Below are 25,479 nucleotides of genomic sequence, written 5' to 3'. Positions count from 1 at the left end.
AGTGGCAAATGCTTGTAATCTCAGCACTTTGGAAGGCCAAGGTGGGAGGATCACTTGAGCTCGAGAGTTTGAGACCAGCCTGGGCAACATGGTGAAACCCTGTATCTACTAAAAATACAAAAATTAGCTGGGTGTGGTGGCACGCGCCTGTAATCCCAGCTACTCGCTTGAACTCAGGAGGCGGAGATTGCAGTGAGCTGAGATCGTGCCACTACACTCCAGCCTAGTGACAGAGCCAGACTCTGTCTCAAAAAAAGAAAAGAAAAGAAAAGAAAAATCTGGTCTCTACAAAAAATACAAAAATTAGCTGGGTGTGGTGGTGTGCACCTGTAGTCCCAGCTACTCAAGAGGCTGAGGTGGGAGGATCTAGGTTGCAGTGAGCCTAGATCATGCCACTGCACTCCAGCCTGGGCAAAAGATTGAGACCATGTCTCAAAAAAAAAAAAAAAAAAGCGAACATGGTCAATTTTTTCTTTAAATTATAATTTAAAAAGTGTTAAAAACGTAAAGTTCCAACAGCTTTAAGTTTGAATTATTTCAAGTTTGAATTTTTTAATTTCATAGCTTCTTTATCAGTAAATCCAAAATGACACTTCCACAAATGTACCTCAACTGTCAGAATAAAAGAAACTGTGAGAATAAATGGGAAAGGCTGCTGAAAAATACAAATGACCTAAAAGAGTAAATTAATTGTCATCATTACTATTTATTTTTTACTGTCTATCTAATCCCATGGCCAGAAGGTATATTTCTAACTATCATCTGTAATGACAAAAGGAAAGTGCGCAGAAGCATGTGCCTGGATCGGCATGGCCCGACAACCTCTGCAGGATGAGTTGCTGTGTGTGCAGGTCCTGCAGCAGATGGAACAGCAAGTGTGCACATCTGTATTATTCAGGTGATGTGTGGATACAGAAGAAGGAGAACAGAAATGACTTTTAGAACCAGTCTTGTTTTCTGCTTGTGTTATTTTATACAGGACTACTTAATGTCTCATTTTCAAAATTGTCTGAATATGCATGTCTTTGATGCAAGCAAGACACAGGGCTCCTAAATAAAAGAAGAAATAGGAATATAAGTAAACAGTAATGAGCTGTTTTTCTTTCTTGTTTAAAATATGTTATTCTACTCTGGCAGCATAGAGAAGCCCTAAGGGAGCATTAAGTAGAATTTTAAAAAGCACTTCCTCTGATTCAGTCCATACTAGCTTCGTGATGACACCTCAGCAAACTCAGTTAAATGAATTTCTGAATGAATAATAAGTGACAGAAATCAATCAGGTATCCCTGCTGCTGCCAAATTTACAATATGATAAAGTCACTGACTAGGAGAGAGCTAAGATTGGCCTTTGGACCAAGTGTGGGAGGCTTAAAATGCATAATGTGGAAGTTAGAGGACAGGAAGAATCTGTCTTGCATTTGATAACCTGAAAAAGGGGATATAATTAATATCTCTTGGGCTTGCCACGTCTGGTGAATTAAAGGGAATTTTTACTTGACTATAGAGAATGCAGGAAAAGAACCATAGATGTGACAGAAATATTGGCGAGTATTTATTCATTCATTATTTCACCCATTCATAAATCATTCAGTGATAGTCAAATAACTCACTGTCAAGCATACGCAGCTAGGTGCTGTGGATTAAAAATGAAAGAAGCGGAGTCCCTGATAAAAGGAGCTCACAATGTAGTCACAGAAATAGACATAAGCAAATAAATATAATGTGATGAGTTTATCTTAATTACAGCCATGGGCACAGGGTACTGGGAGAGCCCTTAAGGAGGTGCAGGGAGGCAGGAGGAATGCTTCCCAGAGAAATGACCCTGGAGCTAAGTGTTCAAGTATCAGCATGAAATGACCAGGTGAGGGGCAGGGAGATTTTGCACCAAGAGGACCTATTTGAGTAAACAACTGAAAATGAGATAGAGAATGGTTTATGCAGGCAACTGCAGACAATTTACTATAGTATAAAATGCAAAGCAGGAAATGGGGCAGAAGAAGCCAGAAAAGGTGGTGAGGACCAGGCCGCAGCAGGCCTTCTCCAAAGAAGCAGCTTGTTTTTTATCCTTTTGGGTAGAGGTTCTCAAACTTCAGCCTGATTCAGAATTACCTGAAGGGTTTTCTAAGCATGCATTGCTGGGCCCCACCCCCCAGAGTTTCTGACCTCCTAGGCCTGGGGTAAGGCCTGAGAATTTGCATTTCTAACGAGTTCTCAAGTGATGCAGATGATGCTGGTCCTGACAACACCATGCTCTAGGCAACCAAAAGGGCTTACTGGGTTTCAAGCAAGACATCCATAAGGTAAGTTGTGCCCCTTAGAATCCATGGACTCTCTGGATAGGCTGCATTTTTAAGAGTCAAGGACTGGAGGCGGGGAGGCCAGTTAGGAGGCTGTGCCAGAGGCCCGAAAGGAGAAGCAGACAGACAAACCAAACCATAACTTTGTTAGTTAGCAATTCCATATGTTACTCACAAACATTATTGTGGAAAAAATCAATGTGTCATGTTTGCAATGTCTGGTTCTTTAATTAGTGCATAAAATGTGAACAATATTAAAAGAAAAAATATTTAAGAGAAAAGAGGTAGAACTGGAATTACACACATTTTCTATCGAGAAATGAATTCTACTGATTAAAACCAGAAAACAGAGATTAGTTTCCTACCTTGGATTCTTAATCCCAGTGATAGGGACAGAAGGCAGGGAAATTCTGGGCAGAAGAGGCCAAGTCCTTGGCAAGGGCCCCACCCTCAAGCTGAAAAGCCTAATACCACCACCCAAAGTGAAAAGTTACATCCCTGTTTTCCTGATCAAATGTTGCCTTTTCCAAAACCACCCATGGCCCACCCTACCCCTGATCCTGTGCCCATAAAACCCCCAGGCTTAGCCAGCAGAGACAGCAGAAGCAGTTGGACGTTGGAGACTATAGTTGGACATTGGAGAGAAGCAGCTTGAATTCAGAGGGATAGCTTGATGGCATAACTTCAGAGAGGAGTCCAGCCAGGGATGGCCAGACACCTGGGGAAGATTACCTTCCCTCTCTATCCCCTTTTCAGCTCCACTTCCAGCTGAGAGCCACTTTCATCAGCAATAAAATCCCCTGCATTTACCACCTTCAATTGGTTCATGCCACCTCATTCCTCCTGGACACCAGTTAAGAACTCAGGTGCCACAAGTGTGGGTGCAAAAGGCTGTCACACTGACCCTCCACTGAGCTGTTAACACTCAAGCCATCTGTGGATGGCAATGCTAAAAGGGTGCTGTAACACTTCCTCTGGGGCTTCAGGGGTCATGGGCACCCTCCCCTAGATGCTGCAATAGGGCCAGTACAGGGTTGGCTCTTGCTGGTGCCCAAAAGCGCCCACCCCAACTCCTGTACCCACTCATCTGCACTCCCCCTCTCATGATGGGTGGAGCAGCAAGTGAGTAGAGTTCACCACTGCCAGTGCCCATGCATGCCAGTTCCTACCAGTGAAGGGGTCAGGGAAACATCCTGAGTTACCAGCCTGGCCTATTTGATGAGCTAGTAAGTGGTGTCTCATCATCCCCTTTTGGAGAGTAAAAGAATTCCAACTCTGAAAGAAGAAGGAAAAGTCAGGGCTTTGGAATTAACAAAGAACATGTAGAAAATAAAAATGGACACTTGGGTGGCATGCCAGACCCCTATTGACTCCAGTAAGGATGGTACCATGTCGCGAGGGAAAAAAAAAAAAAAAAGAGAGCGATCCAGAGACAACAAAGGAGACATGAGGTTTATTAGGGGGAATTTACATACAAGTATGGTCCAGTGGCAGTGGGTTGAACAGGAGAACCACTACCATTTGTAAAGAGTATACAATTTATATAGTATTTTTACTTAGCACCCTCCATCCAGCAACCTCTACCTAGCAACCTCCATTCAACCCAAAACAAAAAACCTTGATCCTCTGTATGACCTGCATTCTAAGTGACGGGCTGGAGGTTCAGATGTCCTTCACAGATAAAGACTGAATCTCCAGGTTGGCCACTCCTTGATACCTTAGCTCAGGACTTCAAACACACATCCTTCTTAGACCACAGTGTCATTCTCAGGGTATGCTTAAGTTAAATTATTGCTGTCAAGTGTGCCTGCCCGGGGCGGGGGTGGAATGATGGAGGTGGGAATGAGTGAGCTCAGACTCATCAATTCCCCCAGTCTGACATCCAGGTAAAGCCCCACACCTGCGAACCCACCCCCTAAATCACCAAATATTTGCTAGTTGCCTTTCTCCAACCTGAGTTCATCACGGTTCCTCTCCTGGAATCTGAAGATCAATGAGAAAGACACAGAGACTAAAAGATGTTGCAGGAAAGTCTCAGAGCAAAAGTTCTTCTGCTAGGAGCCCCAGAATCCAGAGGAGGTCTGGATTCACCTTTCCCTAGGTCATTCAGTAACACCCTAAATTCTGTGTGACCCCAGTTTCACAAGAGCCTGCTTCCTCAACCATCTGTAGAGAAGAACCAGTTTGTTTGTTTTAAATATCCAATCCACCACATATCTGTGCACTTGTAAAATATGATTTAACAATGGGTTACTATAACCACAGTCTGATCATGACAAAAAACATCAGAAAAATCTCAATTGAGGGACATTCTACAAACTACGCAACCAGTACTCCTCACAACCGTCAAAGTCAACCAAAACAAAAGTCTCAGAGACTATCACAGCCAAGAGGAGCCTAGGGAGACACAGTAATTAAATGTAATGCAGTACCCTAGATGCAATCCTAGAACAGAAAAAGATCAGGTAAAATTAAGGAAACCTGAATACACTGTGGACTTTAGTTAATAATATGTATCAATATTGGCTCACTAATTGTGGTAAATGTACCACACTGCTGTTAAAAATAAGGGAAATGGTGTAGAGTATATGGGAACTCACACTATCTTCGCAATTTTTCTGGAAATCTAAAACTGTTCTAAAAAAATTATCTTTAAAAATGAAGTTGCTAGAAAAATAAATTAGAAAAAGCAAGATGAACAAAATATAACCTCTGAATTTATTATATTCAGCAGACATAAAATTACATTTCAATAAATATAAAAATAAACATAACCTAGAAAAAAGAAAAGAATAGCAAAAATTATACACTTCTTTTATTGAAAGTGTGTATATACGACAATAAGTAACGAATCACTGATATACAATCATAATTTTTGTCATTCTGCAATTGTAACTAAACAAAGAGTGTGAAAGAGTGAGTCCACATACTAAACACTGAAGTGCACACTTTGAAGGAACATCATATTTATCAGTATTAAAGTTCTTAACATAACAAATGAGCATGCTTTGTGCTGGTTAATGTATTTGATCAAGTTTGGATTGAGCACAATGCTTCTGGCTTTTGATAATGTATACCTAAATTATTTCTGTGTTTCATAACACTGATAGTAGAGAAACCAGTCTTACAGATATATGTTGACAGGAGGATTAGAAGTGATTTTAAAAGGAATTTTAGCAAGCTTCGCATATTTATGTTGGAATTTTATTCAAAATGAAGAAAGCAATATTTTATTTTTGATGTTCATTTTCAATCCATCAGTAACCACTCCAACAATTTTTCTTATAAAGTCATAATGAAATTTAAATTATCTCTTAATGAAAGGAATGGATTTCAGATCAATAAATTTCCTATGTACAAATTTTTTTTTTTTTTTTTGAGACAGAGTCTTGCAGTGTCACCTGGGCTGGAGTGCAGTGGAGCAATTTTGGCTCACTGCAACCTCTGCCTCCTGGGTTCAAGTGATTCTCCTGCCTCAGCCTCCTGAGTAGCTGGGATTACAGGTGCCCGCCACCATGCCCAGCAAATTTTTTGTATTTTTTTAGTAGAGACGGGATTTCACTATGTTGCCCGGGCTCGTCTTGAACTCCTGACCTTGTGATCCACCCGCCTCGCACTCCTAAAGAGCTGGGATTACAGGGCGTCCGGCCCCCTATGTAAGAATATTTTTAATAGAAAATAAAAATGCAAAAATTCTGTCAAAATTCATCAAGTGTTTGGTGATAACATTTTACATTTTTGAAGTAATCTGGATCATGACTTATTTGAATTGTTAAATTATGGAACATGTCATAATAATCTTTAAATCTCTGTTCTTCTAAGCTTCCGATTTTGTTCTTGTCCTTTGATCTTATCTGCCACTGACAATTATGCTGTACTCCTTCCTTTTATGGAAGTATTAGGATCATTATAATACCAAAGATACCAGACAAACAAGCAGTTTAGATGTCCAATTTACCTCTTTAAGAAGATGAGACCTAATACTTTTCTTATCTTGCAGAAGTATTAAGAGCTTATTCTATAAATCAAGCATGCTCAACTTTTCTGCTCTACAATCATTGTGCCTTAATATGCAATGAAAGTCATATGTAATTCATCTTCCACGTTATCCCATAGTAAAGAGAATAATCTAGAATGTCATGGACTCCACTTAATTTACAATTTTTACTGTGTCACTTGACACATTGTTTATTTAGGCTTTTTTCACAGCATGACTTTTGCAATAAAGGAAACAATGCATTGATTTTTCTTCTGGCCCAAGCTCCTTGATCTAGGTAACTACTTCAGAAAATTTTCTTTTCACTGGAAGTGTGACATCAGAGCATATATCTATACAGAACTTAAACTCTAAAACATACTTGTTAACTTTGTAATCCTTCACAGATTTATACAGTTCAGAGCTAATCGTAATTGTCAACAGTGAAGCCAAAAAAATTAATTCTTCAAACCACCATCATGTTCAAGTTGCACATATATAAAAAGAACTGCAAGTTAATATCAGTGCACAAGTCAAATTGCAATGAAAAACACTTTGCTAGGTTTATTTGTTCTTTGAGTTGGTCTTATATCATTAGCCAGTTCAAAATTACATCAAGCTATTGTGTCCAAATACAGTTACATCTACATGTCAAAGTAGCTTAAGCTATTTTGCTACATATTTATCCTATATTTCCCAGCAAACATCTTTAAAACAGCTTTAGCAATTATATATGATTTTTAGTGTTATCAATATGAAGTTCTATTTTATGCATAAAATTTTCGACATCTATTTCTTCCATGTTTTAAATTCAGCACACTTTTTTTTTCAAATAATTCTTTTCGTTTTGACCTTTTTATGTTTTGCGTTTAAGTGTCACTTACATTTTGGGAGTTTTACTGTCTCATTAGTTAGCACATCTCTGAAAATGGAATCCACCAATATATTTTCAAAGTTAATACATCATGACCAATTAGAATTTATCCCAGGAATACAAAGTTGGATAACATTCTAAAAGCACAGTATAAACAAATTAAGAAAAATCATACTAGCTCAACAGATGTAAAAAGGTATTTGACAAATTTCAACATTAATTCCATTAATTCCTGATAAATACTCTCAGCAAACTAAGAATAGATGGGAACTTCCACAACATGAAACAGTGCTACAAAAAGCCTACAGCTAACATCATACGTAATGATGAAAGATGGGCTGAATTACGTCCCATCCTCCAAATTCATATGTTCAAATCCCAACCCAACAATATCTTAAGATGTACCATGGTTATTTGGAGATATGGTCTTTAAAGATGTAATTAAAGTAAAATGAAGACACATGGCTGAGCCCTAATCCAGTACGACTGGTGTCCTCATAAGAAGAGGAGAATAGGACACAGACGGACACAGAGAAAGACCGTGTGAAAAGGCGGCTGTCTGCAAGCCAAGGAGAGAGACCTCAGAGGAAACCAAACTTTCCAGCACTTTGATCATGGACTCCTAGACTCCAGAACTGTGAGAAAATACATTTTTGTTGTTTAAGCCACCCTGTCTGCAATATTTTGTTACAGCAGCCCTAGCAAACTAACCATCACATAAGATTAGGAAAAAGATTAATATGTCTTCCCTCATCACTTCTACCTAGCATTGTCCTGGAAGTTATGGCCAGTGCCAAAAGTCAAGACAAAAAATAAAAATTGTCCAGAATGGGAATGGACAACTAAAAATATTTTTGTTTGCAGATGACAAGAATGTCTATGTAGAAATTCTTATGAAATATGTTTAAAAGGTATCAGAATTAGTTAGCAAGTTTAGCAGAGTTGCATTTTATAAAATCATCACATAAAACTATTTTATTTCTCTATACAAGCAACAAAAAACAGAAATCGAAATTTTAAATCACTACTATTTATAGTAGCTTAAAAATATTAAATACCTGAGGTTAGGAATGACAAAAGGTACACAAGACCTGTTCAGTGTTAATTACTGAGAGAAATCAACAAAGACCTAAATAAATGGTGAGACACATCACGTTCATGAGCCAGAAGACTCATACTGTTAAAATGTCATTTTTCCCAAAATTGACCTAGAAAATCAACACAACCCCAGAAGCAAAGACCAGTCAAAATCCCCAAATTCCTTTTTTTGTGGAAATTGAAAAACTGATTCTAAAATTCATATGGAAATATGAAGGATCTATAATAGCAAAAACAACTTTGAAAATAAAGAACATAGTTGGAAGACTAACACAACCCACTTTCAAAATGTATTATAACACTATAGCAGAAGTTAGCAAATTAAGACCTGCAGACCAAATTCAGCCCATGACCTGTTTTTTACAGTCCCCAAGCTAAGAATGGTTTTTATATTTTTAAATGGTTGTTAAAAGAAACACACACTACAGAGGACGTATATGCCTCACAAAGCCTAAAATATTTACTATCTGACCCATTATGGAAAAAGTTTGCTGACCCTCAAGCTACAGTAACCAAGACAATGTAGTATTGTCATACAGACACACAAATAGATCAGTGGAGCAGAAGACAGAACCCAAAAATAGACCCACACATATATGGACCACTGATTTTTTTACAAAGGTGCAAAGGCAATTCAGTGGACAAATTATAGTCTTACTATCAAATGGTGCTGAAAGAATTGGATATCCATGGGCAAAAAAGGTAAACTTTGGTCTATGTTAAACTTTGAATAATATACACAAATTAACTCAAAATGTATCATAATCTAAATGTAAAGCCTAAAATTATATAACTTCTAGAAGAAAACATAAAAGAAAATCTTTGTGACCTTGGATTTGTCAAAGATAACCCTTAGCTATGACACTAAAGCAAGATCCATGAAGAAAAAAAATTGACAAATTGAACTTTAACTAAATTTAAAATGTCTGTTCTCAAAAATCACTGTTAAAAGATTAAAATACAAGACAAATACTAGAAGAAAAATTTGCAAATCATGTATCTGATAAAGAATTTGCATGTAGAATACACAAAGAACCCTCAAAACTCAATAATCAAAACCTAATATATTTTAAACAGGCAAAATATTTGAACAGACACTTCACTAAAGAAGATATAAACACAGCAAATAAGCACATGAAATGAGGGTCAACATCATTAGTCATCAAGAAAATGCAAATTAAAACTTCAGGTAAATACCACTACATATCTATCAGAATGACTAAAATTAAAATTACTGGCCATATCAAGTATTGGCAAAGATGTGAAAGAAGTGGAACTCTATACTGCTGGCAGGAATGTAAAAATGGCAGAACTACTTTTAAAAACAGTTTGGCAGTTTCTTAAACATATGAACATATACCTATTATGATCATGCCTAGGGGTAGTTCCAAGAGAAATGGAAACACGTGTCCATATAAAGACTTGTGCCCAAATGTTCATAGCAGCTTCATTTGGAGTAGCAATAAACTGGAAGCAAACCAAATAGCTATCATCAGATTAATGAATAAATAAACTGTGATACAACCATACAATGGAACAGTACTCAACAATGGAAAAGAATTAACTATTGAAAATGCAACAACATGGATAAATCTCAAAATACTTATGCTGTGTGAAAGACATCATGCAAAAAAAAAAGAAGAAAAAGTACATACTCTGATTCCATTTATATAAAATCCTAGAAAACAGAAACTAATCTATAGCAACAGAAAGCACATCAGCCTGAGGATAGGGAGAGGGCAGGCAAAAGAGATCAGGAAGAAGGGAAGAGATGCAAGAAAACTTTGGGAATGATGAAGATGTTCATTATCTTGATTGTGATAATGAGTACCCAATTACATACACACATCAAAACTTATCAAATTTTATGCTTTAAATATGTACATTTAAGTTATACCAACTACACCTCAATAAAGCTGTTTTTAAAAGTAAGGCAAGCTACAATTTTTACTTAGCTTCAAAAAAATTAAGCTAATTTTTTACCTAAAGCAAATAAACAAACAAAAAACACTGCCATTTAAGCACTGAGTGTTATAGAACACAAAATTTCACTGAGACACAGACATAAAGCAGAGAAAAATCCAACACTACATATCATTTGTTAGCAAATATAAATCATTTGGGGAAACTCTGGATATTGTACACATCACATTTCACTCTCTACCTTCAGTTCCATCTTGGACATTCTCTGTGTACATTAGTATGCAAAAGACTCCACAGGTCTTGAGGAAGGAAACTTACTTGACTGGCCCAGGCCCCTTTTCCCTAGATAACTATTAGTATTCCATAGAAGTAGCATCCATGGGTACAATTTAGAAAACAATTTTATAGACTGTAGGTGTTAGCAGACATCAAGTTAAGGGCAATAGGCATAGCAAGGAAAAGAGGGATTACTTCCAGCCCTAATATTGTATTAATCTGTGACACTCAAAATTTGGACTACTAAGCTAGACCCAAGTCAAGATCAAAATACATGCTAGAAACACTCTCAGATCATTTTAATTACATTTTAAATGTTACAAAAAGGGGAAGAAAATAAAAAGAGATAATAAAGCCCAAAGTCAATAGACAGTTTGACTTTGCTTCTTACAGGTTTTATCATATTCTATCCTTGACAAATTTCTCTATTATCTTAGCTGTGAATTAACCGCTATGCTTTGCAGACTAAGTTAATCCTTCTGTAAATTTTACATCTTTATGGTTCCATGTCTAAGAGGATAACCATCACCAAGTTAAAAATGCAAGCAATAATTTCTTTTTTTTTAGAATCTCTAAAAGTCATTTTAATTTGCATGATATATTTCTCTCCACTGTTTTAGAGAGACAGAGGCTAGCTTTTCATTTTCAAGGATTGATGAACAATCATCCACGAGTTCTTGAAGTTGAATAACAGAAAACTGTACTTGTTTTTCAAATCATTTGGCTACTGTAAGAAGCTGCTGTTCACAAAATGCACATTCAGTAAGCTACAGTCCTATTGGCAACCCTTGGTTTGAAAGTGCAACAGGAATACTCACTGTTGGCAATCCTGCCATGTTTACAGCCTGTGTGAAACTATCATCCTGGGCACTTCTTGTTGTGTTGTCTTCTTTGATGAATTCCAAGTATAGTACTGCCTCACTCAAGGTGGTGGGAGTTAGCAAGACATCTACTCCAGAGTTAAAAGCATTCACAAAATCATTATCAATGAGGTATCTCACCTTCTGTGCTTTGATGAAATAATTTTCATAGTTTTTTTTAACAAGAAAAAGTTTCCTGAGAGAATTCTTCCTCTCACCACATCATTGAATCCTTCTTGTCTGGTTGCAGCATACCTGGCTTCAGTGGACACATCAATGTCACATCTGTGATCATATCGTAGCCCATCAAATCTTGCCATATTTGATGCCACTTCCAGTGTGCACAATACATGGTAGCAGATAACTGAATAACTGGTGTGAGGAAGGGATGCTTCAATTACTTTGGCCCTCACAGACTCAAAGAGGTCAGCAGCTTTGGACCAAAGAGATTGTACTTCACTGATAATTATGGTACAAGATTTTTTTTTGGAATTCCTATACATAGTTTGTTTACATCTGTCAAACTGGGAAGTATGAATGGTTTAACAGGATCTTGTACTGTGGTAGAATCCTTGAGGTCATGCCCAGCCAGTACACCCAACACAATAGCTGCATCATCCACACATCTGGTTAAGATACCTGGCAGATCCATCAAATTCACCAGGGGAATGAGACCATGACGGGAAAGTAAGCCATAGCTTGGTTTGAAATCAACAGGTTTAATTTTCCTCAGATCTATATTCCTATACTCCTATTACAGTCCATGACACATTGCATTATAACTGTTTGTTAATGTATCTGTCTTCTTTGCTCCTGAAGGCAGATACTGTCTTATTCAACACTCAATAAATGTCTTTTAAATTGAATTATCATCATAAATAATGTATTAACGGTTTTCCTCAAAACACACGCAAACACTCTCTCTCCCACACACACCCACAGAGAGGGAGCAGGAGTGGGGAGAGAGAGGGAGAGAGAGAGAGACAGAAAGTGAGAGAGAGAGAAAGAGAGAGAGAGAGAAACTTAGGAGGAGCTATAAGAGAAGGTTACAGTTTTAGCTCTTGCCTTTTCATGGATTACAACCTAAGACAGATAATAAAGAAAGACATGGATGATCACAGTAAACTTCCATAGGATACACCTGAAAAGGAGGCAGTCAATGAGCAGATAAGATGGTAAATAAACCAGGACTTTTGCCTGCAGCAGTTGAAGCAAAAACCCTAGTACAAAAAAAATTACATTGGCTCATAGACCTAGAAAATTCAAGAAATGTATCTGACTAAAGGCACAGCTAAACCCAGGGTTTCAGATTATACTGCTTGGATATGTAATACCCATTTGAAGCCTAACATGTCAAAAACCTGAGCTTCTTCTAATCGTCCTCCAAAATCCACTCCCCATTGTGCCTTCTGCATCTCAGGAAATGGCAGCTCCATTGCCTCAGTTATTCAGGCCAGGAACCCTAGAGTCAGTCTTGTTCCCTCTCTTTCTCTGACTCTCCACATCTAATCCTTCATCATACTGCAGGCTCCACCTTCAAAATACATCCTGAATGCAGTCTTCTTACAACATCTCCTAAACCAAATCATCCCTCACCTAAATAATTACAATATCCTTTGCCTTCCTAGAGGCGATTTTCAACATAGACCAGAAAGACAGTTTAAAGTAAGTCAGATCATGTCTCCTCTTTGCAAAATCCTCCATTGCCTTCTCATCTCTCTCCACATAAAAGCCAAAATCCTTACAATGGCCTCCAAGGCCCCATGCTATAGGCTTCCCTCCCCTCTCATCATCACCTCCTCATCTTCCCCTCACTCTGCCCCAGCCATACTGGTCTCCTTGCTCTTCTCTTACTCAAACACACTGAGCATGTTCTCATTCTGAGGCCTTTGCATCTGTTCTTCCCTTTGTCCAAATATGCGCTTCCTGCAGATGTCTGCATAGCTCACACTCTCATATCCTTCAGATCTTTTCGTAACATCACTTTCTCAGAGAGGCCCTCCCAAGCTGTTCTTTCTAAACCACAACAATCCCCACCACCCAATTCTCTATAGTCCTTCCTCATGGTTTATCTCCACAGCACTTATCAAACATGCTACCTAATGTACTGAATTGTGTTGATTGTCTGTCTCTCCTTGCTAGAATGTAAATTCCTTTCTCCATTGGTAGATACCCATGTGTTCCAGGAAGAGATGATGGACAGTTGCTCCTTTTCCATTTGTCTGCACTGAACTATGTCACCTGGACCTGAAGTCTTATAGGGTTTCTTATCAAAATATGATTCTTTCTTTCAGCTTTTTCCAGTGTTCCCTTTTCCACTAGTCCTGGAGCCAGGATGTAGAACAAGACACCATCCTGTCCCCAGCTGGGAGCATATAATATCCATCCTCCCTGCTTTGATAACAGAACTCCCGAGTTTCAGCTGGCAGCCTATGTGGCCATGCGCATAAACTCTGAACAACAGAATGTAAGAAGAAATGATGTGTGCCACCTACGAGTTGTACCCCTGAAAAGAAATGTGTGAGTACTTCCCTGACCCTTTCTCTTTTATTTCCCTGTTGCTGGTGAAATAATAAGAATTATCATCTGCCTTGGACTCTGAGGTGGAAGCTCTACATGGAGGACTCCACTGACACCCTGGCAGCCCTGGACCACCTCCTCCTGTACAGTCATACAAGGAAGAGAGAAACTTCTATCTCAGTTAAGCCATTATGTCTTGAAGTTTATTTGTTATAGCAGCCTGGCTAATACCCTAATACAAAAATTACACTGAGAATGTCTTTCTTGCCTTTGGGTATTTTGGGAGCAAAGGAAAATAACTTGGAGTTGAGGAAAGAGAGTAGAAAAGAAATTAAGAACTACTCAGTTCCAACCCAATTCTGGCACAGAAGGCTGGGGCTTCTCACATCATAAAACATCAGAGCTCCTACTTGTACTGATATGAAATAACCTCAAGAAAAATTGCTGATATGCTATTGTTAGCTAATTTTTAAAGGTTTATATATATGTAAGCGTTCTAAATGTAGACTATTTCTGGAAGAATACCAACAAATTTCTTAGGTGGCTGCCTCTGGAGATGGGGACTGAAGGATAGGAAGACAGCGTTGGAGGAAAAGAACTCGCTTTTGGATGCTTTCTGAATGTTATTTCATGTGTAACTATTCAAAAATAGTAACATTTAAACCTTAAGAAGTCAACAACCTAAAACTAATTTTTAGAGAGGATTAAAATCTCAGCTATTAACCCTTTATCTCATATGAATGATTTTCACCCTTTTTCGGTGACCATAGCTCACAGTGGCACAATGAGAAAAAAATGTCGCATTTTTGAAGGCCATTGTTATCAATGGATGTGAAAGCAAACTTCCTTTTGGACATAAGTATGCATAGCTTTCAAATGGCACAAGAAAAATCAGATCTTTCCTCAATGTATTTTTTCGTTTGTTTCCAGTGGAAGCAGAAATCAGCAGCAGCCTAGCATCCTTGAAACTTTCCCTCCTTTCCCCCAACATCATCATCATTTTATAAAGGTCATCCCACAATGAACGGGTTGCCAAGTCAGGGTGAAGGCGGCTCCACGACGGCCCTCATTACGCTGATCTGTGCTGTCTTCCATCTCCTCATCAGCAGCAAAGTCAATATTTCATCTGGGAGCTAAAATTAAGTCATCACCCCTCCTGTGAGCAACACTACTCCTGAAATAAAAATTTTACAACATTAGGTTGGAGGAGGATCACTTAGCATTTGAAAACACTTCCCCTGTGACCTTGAGCTTTTATCGCTTGGGAGCCAAAATAAAATCTCTCAGGCAAGATTTATGAATAAATAATTAACCATGAAAATAAAAGCAGCACGGAAAAAGAAGTAGGTCCTTTCCATTTACAGCCAAAGTTGGTGTGTGTGTGTGTGTGTGTGTGTGTGTGTGTGTGTGTGTGTGAGACTTTCTCTTTTATGCACATGGTGTTTTCAAGAAAAAAAAATCCAAGATATAAAAGCCTGACATCACCACAGGAGCCGTAAAACATTCGGACAGATTCTGCATGGCCTGCTTCTTCCATGGGCCTTCCTGGATCCTCAGAAAGTACCCAGGTCACCCAGACACTGAGCAGCAATGACAGCCCTCACTGCTCTCCATCCTCCTGGGGTTGGCTTCTCCCCACCCCACTCGACCCTTCCCAGCAAGAGCAAGGGGTGTTTTCCTAGTGGTCCACCTGCCAGCCAAGGTGGGTCTGAAGGGGAGGCAGCAGGAACTGAGTCCCGCAGAGAAGACTCTGGGCTCACACATCCCCCATCTCAGAGCAGGGCTCTCTAAAAGCAGTTCACCCAGTGAAACAAAAATGACAACACTGGGGAACACTCAGCTCAGTTTCAAGCTCAGGAAAAATAATCACAAATTAAGAGAGCTCCCTCCCTCCTTTAAATGCAAACTCAGCATGTGGAGGAGGAACGCAGTCCAGTCTTCGGTGCGAACTGCCACAATCTCTCTCCGAAGAACTGCAAGTGCCTTCCTCTTCCTGAAGTGCTCACCTCCTGGTGAGCTGCCCATCCCAGTTCAAGCAAAGAAAATACTCCCAGCATGAATGAGAGAAATTCAAAGAGAAGAGGCCTCGCTGCCTCCCGGTGAGAAAACCGACTGAGGGGCAAAGAGCCCAGGGATCTCCCTAGCCTGTCCCACGGCTCACAGTCCATGAGGAAGCATAAGAGTCTTGAACTTCATCCTGACGCTGGAAATCTAAACTTTTTCTTTTTCATCTTCACAGCACCTATTGTTTTTCTTTAGACTGCTCTAACCTGCCTCCCTGCTGACTCATTTTTGTCATGTATTCTGTGAAGAAAGATAATCGACCAAATCATTCTGAAGCATAACTGCCTGTTAAAAGTCAGAAAAAGAACTTGCCCAGCCTCCTGCTCTGTAGCAAGCACGCCTCCGCAGGGTGGACGGGAGGCAGGCCAAGCCTACAGGCTGGTGGAGAGCCCTCTTCCTGCAGATAAAAGTGGCAGAAACACTCCTCCCATCAAAAGAAGTCAAATGAAGGTTAATCTTTTGCATCCCCAATCTTCCCTTCAGAAAGGAGGTTAATTTTAAGAATTCCTCTAGGAGTTGAGTAATCCCTAAGGGTTCTTCTGTCTTCAAGATTCCAGGATTCCCAAGCTTCCTACTTTGCTCAGGAGGTCTTCGGTGACTCTGCATTTCCATGACATTTCCTAACATTAAAGTTCCACCCTGAAGAACCTTAAGAGATAGTATAAACAAAAGCACGTTGTAAACCCTAATGCATGCTACTAATGGCAGTTTGCTTGTGCAAAAAACTGCTCACTCCTGTTTCCCTATATTCCAGAAAAACTTCAGCTGCTATTTACCTTATTCTTAAATCAAGTTGTTTATTTGATTCTTGCCTTCAATATTTTTAAGCAGCTCCATTGAGGTATAATTGGCAAAGAACAAACTGCAAATATTTTAATTATACAATTTGATGTTTTAATAAATATAAACACCATGAACAAGCTCTATAATCAAAATAATAAACATATTCATCATCCTTGTTTTCGCAGGCCCTTCTTACAACAATTTAAGAGCAAAATAACATTGTTTCTTACCCTAGACCTAACCATAATTAGCTGTGTGATCTTGAACCTGTTTGCAAGTTTTCATCTTTTCACCTCTTCAAGGAGAGAATTGTATCAGATGATCTTCCTAGTCCTCCAAGACAAAGCCTTCTATGAATCTAGGCTTGAAACCAACCTTCAAGGACAGAGGTCACCCATGAATTTCCTTGTTGTTCTTTCTGGCCACAAAGTTTATTCTCAAGCTATGGCACTCATGATGATACACATGGCATCATAATATTTATTTTTGTTTCTAAGTAGTTCTACACTGTTGCCTCTATAACAGGACCAGTTTCATGGACCAGTGACCTGAGCAGCCACACAGGGCCCCACCCTCAGAAGGGCCAGGCTGTTGAAGTTCAATGCTCCGCAGTTGCCATCTTGAAGTCCTTAATAATTTTGTCTTTGAATTTGTGGTCAGTAAATGAAGTCTGATGAGACCATGGAGCTTCAGGCTTGGAGCTTTGACTCACATACGCTCCTATGTCCCACCACCTCCCTATCTGCTTGCCTTTTCGGACGGGCTCTCAGCAGTCCACTCCCCAACCCCTGGTGTCCTGGCCCAGGCTGACATCCTCGTTCCTGACCGCATCCCACAACCACTACCACTGTCCACCTGGGGTGGAGACCAAGTTGCATTGACAGGAAGAGGGCTGCATTCTACTGTCATTCTTTACCCCAAGGAGAGAGAGGATCAGGGTTAGACACTCACCCCATGGCATCTTGGGACAGGACAAGACAGCATCCATCCTGCACCAGGCTGACAGCACCACTACATGTTTGGTGGGTGACCAGTGGGGAGGGATGTATCATCCACCTCAGTCTAGGTACCAAGCGCATCCAGGCAGGGGTTAGAATAGACAGCCAGCATGTAGGAAGGGGAGATTGACTTTGCCATCCCATCCAGCCCCACATTTTTATTTTGCACTGGGATCCACACAGTATGTGCTTTTGAATATAAATTGCCTGTTGCAGACCAGGAATCAACAAGACAGCCTCCCATCTGTGCCCTTTCAAGAGGTCCTGCAGGAAGTAACATTGCATAGTGCTAAAAGCAATGAGTATTTGATGATCCTCTGGCCCTTGGTCATCCTGTCACTCAGGGACCGGCAAAGACAGGTGACGAATCTCCAGCTGGTTTAAAGAAAAGTGTGAAATGGTGTTAGCCAAGCTGGAGCTGAGCTATAGCAAACTCCAGGCTGGATCCTGCCTCTAAATTGCATCTAAGTATATGCTAAGCCTACCTGGTCTGCTCTCAAATGGGGACTCTGCCCCTCCTCTCTGGATATCTCTCCCATCACCTCACTGCTGCCTGAGATGGCTTGGCTCTAAAAGAAAATAGTACCTGTATTAGTTTACTAGGGCTGCCATAGTAAAGCACCACAAACTGGGAAGCTTAGAACAGCAGAGCTTAATTGTCTCACAGTTGTAGAGGCTAAAAGTCCAAGATCAAGGTGTCAGCAGGACTGGTTCTGTCTAAGGATTGTGAGGGAGAGTCTGTTCCATGCCTCTCTCCTAGCTTCTGGTGGTCTGCCTACAATCTTTGCCATTCCTTGGATTTTACATGCATCACACTGATCTCTACCTTGATACTGACATAGTGCTGTTCTTCTTCTTATAAAATTTTCCCCTTTTATAAAAGCTAAAGTCATGTTGGATTAGGCATCCACCCTACCCCAGTATGACCTTATTCTAACTGACTAATTATATCTTCAATGACCTTATTTCCAAATAAGGTCACATTCTGAGTTGTTACAGGTTAGGACTACAACACACATTTTGAGATGACACAATTCAACCCATAACAGGAGCCCTGAGTAGACCATCAGAGACAATGTTTCAACAACAATTACTCCTGGGAGTGGAAGCACATTGGCTGGCTCAAAATTCACACTAAGAGTGAGCAAGTTTTGGAGAGGAGAGAAAGTAAAACCTAAAATCCTTTGGCTTTACAACACAGTTGGGGTATAGAAGAAAAGGTTGGAGGGAGAGAGAAGAAAGGGGAATAAAGTATCCTCACAGAATACAGGAATAAAGAATGTAAAAAAGAGTGACTAAGCCCAAGGACAGGCTTTGCTGGCTCTGGAAAAGGCTCAGTCCTGAGGCTGGAGCATAGTTACCATTCTTAAAAGGTTGCCTATCCCCACTGTGTAACTTTACTGTCATTTTCCTAATGTGGAAACTTAAACCAACACACACACACACGCCCAATACATGCATGCACACATATATGTGCACGCATACCTACTGTCCTCTCTAACAATGTTCCCTTTGCTGCCACAAAGACCTGTTTCTCTTCCAAAGCGAGTTCTTCCAGAAACTGCTCCTTCATCTCCAACTATGCCCAGAAGAATCAATACCTCTTAAATGTATTAAGCAAAATCCTGCAGCATCTGCAGACCTGGATATCAGAATCCTGCTAAGAAGGAAGAAAATAAGTTGCAATTGCTGCATCTTTCAGAAAAACAGTCATCAATTTAAAGCTTCTTTGAATATACTCCAGCATATTATAATGTACATACAAAATGACAGGTGGGTATTTTAAGTCCTATTAGGAGCCCCTAAATAAGTTATCGCCAGTCAATCCCAGCACCTATAATCTCTTCTACAATCTTGCTTTTGTAAACAACATGCTATGGTGTCAGCTGTCTGTAATCAGAAGACAAGGTAATCATATGTTCTCAAGAAAATCCATGCACTTGTTAATGGCCCTAAATGTTGAACAAATTAGCAGACTTTAAAAATTCATTAACACTTCTGTTCTTAATCTATGGATTTGTTCATTTAATAACTGTGAGCTCACAATAAGGATCTATTAGCATATCATATGATACGGGTTGGTTGTGTCCCCACCCACATCTCATCTTGAATTCCCATGTGTTGTGGGAGGGACTTAGTGGGAGATAATTGAATCATCGGAGCTGGTCTTTTCTGTGCTGTTCTTGTGATGGTGAATAAGTCTTATGAGATCTGATGGTTTTATAAAGAGGAGTTTCCCTGCACAAGCTCTCTCTGTTTGCCTGTCACCATCCACGTAAGATGTGACTTGCTCCTCCTTACCTTCTGCCATGATTGTGAGGCCTCCCCAGCCATATGGAGCGTAAGTCCATTAATCCTCTTTTTTTGTAAATTGTGTAGTCTTGGGTATGCCTTTATCAGCAGTGTGAAAGCGGACTAATACACCACAATTACTATTTGGATGATCTGGCCAGGTGATGTATAAGATGGGATTTTACTTTCCTAAACCTGTGTATGTTGAAATCCTCTGCCAGGGAAATTAACCAAGTCTTGTCCAGAGGTGGAGCAACATGGTTTTGAATGGTCCAGCACTACAGAATAATAATTGCCATAAATAAATACCAAACTCTTTGCATCTTCCCAAATGCTCTAGGAGGTAGGTCCTATCATTTTTCTCATTGTATGGTCTTAAGTCTTGGTCACATCAAGTCAGGGGCCCACCCTCCCCCAGTATGACCTCATCCTAACTTAACTAATTACATCTGAAATGACCCTATTTCTAAATAAGGTCACATTCTGAGTTACTGAAGGTTAGAGCTACAACATATGAATTCTGGGGGTATCCACCTCAACCCATAACAAGGCCCATGAATAGACCATCAGAGACCATGCAGAGCCATGAAGAAACTGCAGCTGCAAAGAAGCAGCCAGACTGCTGGACTCCAGAGCAAGGAGCTATATAGAGGAAAAGAAGAAAAAAGAGAACTTGAGAAAAGGGAGACATGGAGCTCATATACACTTTTCTTTCATGGTGACAGTGATAGAGAAGGAGAAAGAGGGGAGAAACAGAGTTCCACTCCTTTCCGTGGTCAGTATCTTTTAGTTGTTCCTTTTCTCATAGTTTCTAGCCCATTCCTCTGTTTCTGAAACTACAGTTCCATGAGATATTTTGCTTTTATTCCATAATTCCAAACTACATGACAAGGAGATTCTCAGCCCATAGTAATTGAGGGAATTAGATGCTCTTAAACAGTGGCTGATGTAATAAATATGACAGGCCCAATATGATGGTCAATGCATGTCTAATGCACTCATTTGCTGAGAATTGCTTGAAATTAGTGGACTTCACAGCAATTAGCATTGTTTATATACACATACACACAAACACCATGGCCAAACATCACAGTAAAGAGATGGCCTCCTAGAGGGAAAAAACAGCAGACCTGTATTATAGTCAAAGCAGACTTCCATTACAAAATACCATACATTGGGTGGCTTAAACAACAGAAATCTATTTCACACAGACTGGAAGTCTAGAACCAGGATGCCAGCATGGCTGGGTTCTGATGAAGGCACTCTATTTTTTTTTTTTTTTTCTTTTTTGAGATGGAGTCTCCCTCTGTCGCCCAGGCTGGAGTGCAGTGGCGCAATCTCTGCTCACTGCAACCTCCGCCTCCTGGGTTCAAGCAATTCTCCCATCTCAGCCTCTCGAGTAGATGGGACTACAGGCATGCATCACAAGGCACTCTTACTGGTTTGCAGATGGCCTCCATCTCACTGTCCTCACATGGCAGAGAGACAGCAATCTCTCTCTTCTTCTTCTTATAAATCCACCAACCCCATCATGAGGCCCCCACCTTAAGACCTCATCAAAACTTAATGTCATCCCAAAGGCCCCATTGCTAAACACCATCACGTGGGGGTTAGTGCTTCAACATATGAATTTTGGGGAGGACACAATTCACTCATTCACTCTGGCCCCCTTAAAATTATGTCCTTCTCACATGTAAAATACATTCCTTCCATGCCAACAGCCCCCAAAATCTTAAGTCATTCTAGCATGAACTCTAAAGATTAAAGTCCAAATACTCATATCAGCGAAATCAAATATGGGTGAGACACATATGTTGCTATGATTCATTCTGAGACAAAATTCCTCCCCCTGTGCAAACCTTTGAAAGCAGACAAGTTACATGCTTCCAAACTATGATGATGGGACAGGCATAGGATGAACATTCCCATTCCAAAAGGAAGAAATAAGAAAGAAGAAAGGAGTAATGGGTCCTAAGAAAGTCTGAAACTTAGCAAGGCAAATTCCACTAGATCTTAAGGCTCCAGATTAATCCTCTTTGGTTTCAGGCTCTGCCTCATGGACCACTGGGGTGACAATCCCACTTCTGAAGTTCTGTTAGGTGCAGGGTTTCACCCTCAAGGTTCTATGTGGCCCCACTCACAGGATTTTGCACAGTGGTCCCATTCCCACAGCATTGGTCAGAGGCCATCTAGCCTGTTCAAACCAAGTGGCACCACTGATAATCTCTGAATTGCCTTCTTGAAGAACAGTGCATGTTTTCTTGAAGAGTAGTGCATGTTCACAGCTAAATGGCTCTATGGTCTGGTCTTGCTAAATCAAAGAAGTACAACTGCCTTCCCTAATTTAGTCTCATTTTTTTTCTGTTCTCTTTAGTTCAAACTGGCAGGGTCTTTGTTGGTATAATCTCATCTCTATTCCTGGATTCTGTTAAAATGGCTAAGTCAATAAGTCATACCCATGATGTCTTTATCAAATGATTGTTCAGCCACATCTTTAATGTTCTCTTCAAAACAAGCTTTTCCATTTTTTGTAATGTGGATAAGCTGAGAATGTTCCAAATCTTTAAATTCTGCTTCCTTTTTGATTAAGAATTTCTTCTTCATTTCATCTCTCTCCTTTAGTATTTTTCTATATGCATTTAGAAGGAACCAAACCACTTCTTCAACACTTTGCTTAGAAATCTGTTTAGCCCACATTTTGCTCACAAATTCTACCTTCCACCAAACACTAGAACACAGTTCAGCCAAATTATTTGCCACTTTATAAAAAGGATCACCTTTCCTCCAGTTTTCAATATCATGTTCCTAATTTCCATGTACACCCTAGTCAGGATCACTTTTAACATCTATTTTTCTAGCATACAACTCAAAACTCTTCCAGCCTCTACCTATTAACCAGTTCCAAAGCCACTTCCACATGTTTAGGTATTTGTTATACCAGCACCCCACTTCTTTGTATCAAAATCTGTATTAGCCTGGATTCTCCAGAAAAACAGAACCAATAGGGTGTAGATATATAGATAGATCTAGATACAGATATATCTTTCAGTTCTGTTTCTCTAAAAAATCCAGACCAATACAGACATGTCTATAGACATAGACATACACATCATATATAATCCAAATATGTCTATAGATAGAGATAGGTATCTAAATCTATCTATATATAAACATATAGATAGAACAATTATAACAAACTGACTCACATGATTATGCAGGCTGAGAAGTCCCAAGATCTGCAGCTGACAAGCTGAAGACCCAAGAGAGTCAATGGTATTTCCAGCCCAAGTTAGAAGGCCTGACAACTAGGAAAACCAGTAACGTAAGTCTTCATCTGAGTCTGAATCCGAAAGCAGGAAAAGAGCAATGTTCCAGCTTGAAGAGAGTCAGGCATAGAGAAAGAATTCTGTCTTACTCAGACTTTTTGTTCTATCCAGGTCTTCCATGGATTGGATGAGGCCCACCCACATTGGGAAGGCAATCTGCTTTGCTGAATCTACTGATTCAAATGCTAATCTCATCCAGAAACACCCTCACAACACACTCAGAATAATTTTTGACCAAATATCTGAGCACTCCATGGCCCTGCCAAGTCAACACATAAACTTAACCGTTACAGAACCCAAGGAGAATAACACAGCTCTCCAACAGAATGGTTTCTGCCTCTCCACCCTATTCCCTACTGATTCTTTCCCTCAGGACCCTTGCTAAGTGTTCTCTTGACCAGATGAAATGGCAAAGGGTAGGAAGAGCAGGGAAGAATACAGACAGGATGGATGGAACAAGAAGAATTTCTGAATGAGTTTGGGGCCAACCCCCTTTTGAGGTAAAACTTGATTTTGGTAATCCGCCAAATTATAAAGGGGAATTTTAAGTAATCCCCTGTGTTTGGCCTAGACTTGTAGTATATTAAGGCATTAAATTGGATTAAAATTATATATTTAGAATTTTCAAGGAGGTAAGCAGTATCAAGAAGAGACTTTTTTAAAAGAAAGGCTTAATAAGCTCCCACAACGTTCCTGGCCCTCATCTGATGCCCCAACAGCCCTTTGAGATAGACATTACTATCCCCACATTACAGAAGTAGAAACTAAGGTAAAGGCATGTTCCTGCCACAATGGTGAAACAAGGACTGACCCAGGTAGTTGTCATTCCTGGCCTGCCGTTCTTCACCACCTCACAGAACCTGCCGTCAACTGGCAATGACTCCCCACTCCTTTCTCCACATGTGCACAGCTCTAGAGAACATGTTTCTCTCATCAGGATAAAAAATGAATGAGGGTTTTTAGCACCCGAGCTCTTGAATCAATTAAGGATTTTAATCAGAGATGAGAATTATAAGAAGCTGCCAGTAGACTCATTCCTGGGCAAATCCCCCTGCCCATGCCTCATCACTTCTAATAAGACCATCATAGCACTTTTAACCCTGCACTCCACAGTTAGTGAGGCATTCCTGATTACTCACATCTGTGAGAGAAATCGCCTTATTAGGCCCCGAGCTGATGCTCTTCTATAACTCCTTATATGATTTTACAAATTCTCCAGGACAGGGTATGTCAAGATGAGAGAAAACAGGGAAGCATATTCCATCCTGTGCAGAAGCCAGGTAGAAGACATCACGTTAATACAACTGTAATGAAGCCAGGGGCTATCAGTCATAATTAATAGAGCTGAATGAAAGAGAGGTGGAACATTTTTCAATTTATCTACCGACAAGAAAGGAATCGCAGCACATTCCCCCTCCTTGGGGAAATAACTGCAGAAAATAGGGTTGTTTTATGTGGTCAGACCTTACATACATTTTCCCTGTTACAGTCAATTCCCATTTCAAGAATACGTAGACAGATGTGTAGAGCTTGTTTCATAGAAATAGACCCCAGTATTTTGTTAAGTAACACTGACTAACTGATGAATTATTCCAAATAGTAACCATCTACACTTGACAGGACTGTCTCTCTAGGACACCAAGGGACACATACTGACACCTGCATTCTTCATCAATATATTTAATTGCTCAATTCTGCTTTGCATAAAGGGGATTCTTCTCTTCTGCACCAGTGTGTGGTTGAGAAAGCTGTCTGGGAAAAAAAAAAAAAAAAAAAAAGAGGCACTCGGGTTTGAATATGTAACTGAGCTCTCCACAAAAAACAGCACAATATAATGAGACCCAAGAGAGCCTCCTAGTGCTGTTCCATCCAGGCCCCAATTCCTCAATAATAAATTTCCTTCCCCAAAAAATAGTATTGAACTCTGCAAAACTGTTAATTGCAGCTTGGAATAGGTAAATCTAAGCTTCCACTTTCCAGAGAGCCTTAATATTGGATATTAAACCATAAGAATATGAACATAGCCTGAACACTGCTGGCTACGCACACAGAACACTGTACATAGTAACCTGATGGAGCTTTATGCGGAAATTGTAACTAATTTACACCGCACTGGGTACACATCTTGTTCTCTTTTCATTCCATGCCATCTGCTCCTTTGTCACCACCACCCGTGGCAGGACATCTCCTCA

The 25,479-nt window shown here is 39.9% G+C and overlaps 1 long non-coding RNA gene and 1 pseudogene across 1 annotated transcript in view; both read right to left on the bottom strand.

Annotated features, from left to right (window-relative positions):
• LOC134729122 (uncharacterized) overlaps nucleotides 1-23,341 on the bottom strand; it is a 79,908-nt gene extending 56,567 nt beyond the window's left edge. Inside the window, exon 1 of the long non-coding RNA XR_010109998.1 lies at nucleotides 23,168-23,341. This is a non-coding gene — a long non-coding RNA (uncharacterized LOC134729122). The remainder of the gene's footprint in view (nucleotides 1-23,167) is intronic.
• Nucleotides 11,029-12,740, bottom strand: LOC100982580 (glutamyl-tRNA(Gln) amidotransferase subunit A, mitochondrial-like; annotated as a pseudogene).
• Nucleotides 23,342-25,479: the final 2,138 nt, after the last annotated feature.

This window comes from Pan paniscus, chromosome 1, assembly GCF_029289425.2.
Source record: "Pan paniscus chromosome 1, NHGRI_mPanPan1-v2.0_pri, whole genome shotgun sequence".
Classification (NCBI taxonomy): Eukaryota; Metazoa; Chordata; class Mammalia; order Primates; family Hominidae; genus Pan; species Pan paniscus.
The sequence above is the reverse complement of the archived record's forward strand: the minus strand, read 5'-3'. Positions and strand labels throughout refer to the sequence as shown.